Genomic DNA, 4,493 nt, shown 5'->3' with positions numbered 1-4,493 from the left:
ATAATCATTTTTAAAGGCAATTTCTATGATGTCACTTCCCATAAAACATACACACGCCCTGCACAGTATAATAGCAAGACAGGGATAGGTGCCAGACAGGGTCTCCTCTACAAAAAGACAAAAGAAAACAGGCACATAGCAGTCAATGATCCATACATTTACTGGTATGTCTTCTTTCCCTCCTTTAATTATATTATATTTAAATTCTATTACTTTTTTTCAATATAAGTATGAATGAAAAAGCAAATACCAGGATGTTGGAAGATCCCAGAATATAATGCAGACTGGGACATATGGAACTGATTGTATTACAAATGTATCAGCATCATAAAGGCATAAGGCACCCCTTGTTTCTGTCCACCCCCCAACAACAAAAAAATTTGGCTTCCACCCATAAACAAAAGTGGGAATTGTGAGATTCATCATCAAATGCTAAAGGGACCCAGAGGATGTTTGCCCACCTCTTCATTGGGCAATAGGCACACAGATCTTCATCCCAGCTGTGGAACCAGCTGTGGAACCTGCAGTAGCGCATGAACTGGTTCCAGGCCCTCTCAGCTGTGGTCTTGGAGCAAGCAGAGAACACTGACATGGGCAGTTACCCACAAACAAGGGAGATTCTGTGGAATTTTCCAGAGAAGTTCGACAAAAAATAAATAAGTAAATAAATAAATAAATAAATAAATAAATAAGAGTTTGGACACAACTTGACTTTGCCCGCATCCCACCTCCCCCATGGTGGCATAGCTAGGGCCAAGTGAGACTTTCTCATCCCATGATTTCTCCCCACTAGGGGAAAGGGAGAGCATGTGAATGATCTCTAGGCTTCTCCAGTTGCCAAAGAGACTCATTTCTCTTTTGTAGCATCCAGAGTGCTAAATTGTGGGGTGAGAGGAAATCAGGAGGACGGCAGATAAGATTCTCAGCATTAAAAGAGATGTATTGTGGATTCCATCAGGAAGCTCACTCATGAGCTTCTGAGAAAGTCTTACCTGCAGATCCCCCCAATTGGCCCATGGGCACCCTCAGTGACAGGTGTGCCTTACCTATACCACCCCCCATTCTACAGCCAGCTCTATGTGCATGCTCTTGAGAACAGTGGTGAGAGCAAGCTTCAGTGGACAGCTAGGGAGCACTTGCAGACCAGGGTGTGTAGGCCAGAGAGAAACCACAAACTTGAGTTGTAGTGCCACCATTGGGAAAACAAGAGGGAGGCTGTCAGCAGCTTCAAGTTAGTGAAAACATACAATCTTAAGAATTCTGCCACAAGAAGGGAGTAGGTAGCATGGAGCAGGTGTATCCATTCAAGGTCTGAGAAAGCCTCAAATCTCTAGCAGGGCTCATAGGAGGTATTTATCTCCTTAAAACAGTTATAAAGACTAGAGGAGGAGAGTGCTACTTCAAATGTGAAGATAGCAACACAAAACTCCAAGAAACATAAAAAATCCAGGAAACATGACACTACCAAAGGATAACACTAATCTTCCTATAACCAAACTGAAAGACATGGGAGATCCACAATTTACCCAATAAATTATTCAAAATAGCTGTTTTATTTTATCTATTAATAATAATTAGAATATGCTATCAACATAGAAAGTATTATTATATTATCTATTTTCTATATTATATATAATGGAATACTATTAAACTATTAAAAAAAGAAAAAAATGACTTTTTCCATCTGACATATTTCACTTAGCATAATATTCTCAAGATCCATCCAAGTTGTTACAAATGGCAGTATTCTATCTTTTCTTATCGCTGAGTAATATTCCATTGTATACATCTTTATCCAGTCATCTATTAAAAGACATTTTGATTGTTTCCATGTCTTGGTTATTGTGAATAACAGATGAACTTTGAAGACATTACACTAAGTGAAATAAGTCACACATAGAAGGACAAATACTATATGATCTCACTTATACGTAACATCTAAAAATGCTGAATGCATAGAAACAGAGAGTAGAGTGGTTATTGCCAGGGATTGTGGGGTGAAGGAAATGGGGAGATTTCGGTTAAAGGGTACAAACTTCCAGTAAGAAGATGAATAAGTTCTGGGAACCTAATGCTCGGCATAGTGATTATAGTTAATGATACAGTATATTATACTTGAAAGTTGCTAGGAGAATTAAATGTTTTCACTACAAAAATATATGGTAATTATGTGATGTGATGGAGATGTTAGCTAATGATATGGTGGTAATCATTTTGCAATATGTAAATGTATCATATCAACACATTGTTACACCTTAAACATACACAATGTAATATGTCACATATATCTTATGAAAAGTGGGAAGGAAAACAAAGAATAAATGTATGGCATATCTTTACCAATAGGAATGGAAAAAAATGAGTAGCTCAATATCCACTGGGTTTTGAGTGGATATTGCTAGGCTAAAGACACAAAGAACTGTACATAACTCTTGTGCTCTAGTTGATCAATTTGTTGCTCATAGAGGTACAGATTATCAATTTTTAAAATTTTATTAAATTTACTGGGATTACACTGTTAATTAAATCATATGTTTCAAGTGTACAATTCTATAATACTTTATCTATATACTGCATTGTTTGTTCACCACCCAAAGTTAAATCTCCTTCTGTCACCATGTATTTGACCCCTTTACTCTTTTCTACCTCCCTCCCAACCCCCTTCCCCTCTGTAACCACCATACTGTCGTCTGAATCTATGAGTTTTTGTCTTATTTTATCTTTTGTTGCTTTCAGCTTTATATCCCACATATGAATGAAATAATTTGGTTCTTGACTTTTTCCACCTGACTTATTTTGCTTAGCAATAATATTCTCAAGATCCATCCATGTTCCTATGTTCATAGCAGCACAATTCACCATAGCTAAGATTTGGAAACAGCCTAAGTGCCCATCAGTAGATGAGTGGATTAGAAAACTGTGGTACATCTACACGATGGAATACTATGCTGCTGTAAAAAAGAAGGAACTCTTACCATTTGCAACAGCATGGATGGAACTGGAGAGCATTATGCTAAGCAAAATAAGCCATTCAGAGAAGGATAAATACCACATGATCTCACCCATTTGCGGAATATAGTGAACAACATAAACTGATGAACAAGGACAGATCCAGAGACAGAGAGGCATCGACTGGACCGTTGGGCCTCGGAGGGAAGGTAGGGGAGGGTGGGGGTAAGGGGGAGAGATCAACCAAAGGACTTATATGCGAACATATAGGCCTAACCAATGGACACGGACAACAGGGGGGTGAGGGCATGAATGGAGGGTACAGGGGGTAACGTGGGGATAAGGACACATATGTAATAACTTAATCAATAAAAAATTTAAAATAAATAAATAAAATTCCCGATCTTAATGATTTGGTAATGGACTTGCAGGTTTTTCTGGTAACATACAAACACACATATAGGTAATTAAAAATAGGATCACACAAACTTGTGCTTTTAATTTAAACTTCATCATGGAAAATTCATGTCTACCTTAAGATAACATGACTCCTTTTTACAACTGCATAAGTATTTCATTATGTATGTACAATAATGTCTTTTACTCAGTTGTCTATTGATAGGTGTTGCAGTAATTCCAAATTTTTATGATGACAATGTTGTCATAAATTTACTAGTACTCATATATTTTCATTTTTTACACTGTTTCTTGAATTCCTATAAAATAAGTTCAAAGTGGAATTGTGTCGAAAAGAATGAACATTTTAATTTGTATTGATGCTCTAAATTATTCTCTAATAAGCTTGTCCCAATAAAATGTTTCCCTAAAAAAAAAAAAAAAGAAAGAAAGAAAAACCCATCCATGTTGTCACAAATGGCAGTATTCCATCTTTTCTTATGGCTGAGTAGTATTTCAATGTATACTTCTTTATCCTGTCATCTATTGAAGGACATTTCAGTTGTTTCCATGTCCTGGCTACTGTGAATAATGCTGCAATGAATGTAAGGGTACATATATTTTTTTAAAATCTTTATTGTTGAGAATATTACAAATGTCCGCTTTTTTCTCCCAAGTGCCACTTTCCACTGGCTTCCTGCCCTGCCCCAGGCCTTCACCACCCTATTGTCTGTGTCTATAGCTAATTCATAGATGCATGTAAGATCTTTGGTTAATTTCTCTCCTCTACCCCTACCCCCTTCCCTTGAGATTCATCAGTCTGTTCCATGTTTCCATGCCTTTGGTTTTATTTTATTCATCAGTTTATTTTGTTCACTAGGTTCCTTGTTTGTTTATTTTTAGATTCAATTGTTGATAAATATGTATTTATTGCCATTTTATTGTTCATACATATATCTTTATGAATAAATGTTTTAGAATTTTAGGGGTAGATACCCAGAAGAGGGGTTACTGGGTCATATGGTAATTCTATTCTTAATTTTTGGATAAACTTCCATATGGTTTTTCATAGTGACTGTACCAATTTACATTTCCACAATCTCAAATACTTATTACTTGTCTTGTGTGAGGTGATATATCATTGTAGC

Source organism: Myotis brandtii, unplaced genomic scaffold, assembly GCF_000412655.1.
Source record: "Myotis brandtii unplaced genomic scaffold, ASM41265v1 scaffold914, whole genome shotgun sequence".
Lineage (NCBI taxonomy): Eukaryota > Metazoa > Chordata > Mammalia > Chiroptera > Vespertilionidae > Myotis > Myotis brandtii.
The sequence above is the reverse complement of the archived record's forward strand: the minus strand, read 5'-3'. Positions refer to the sequence as shown.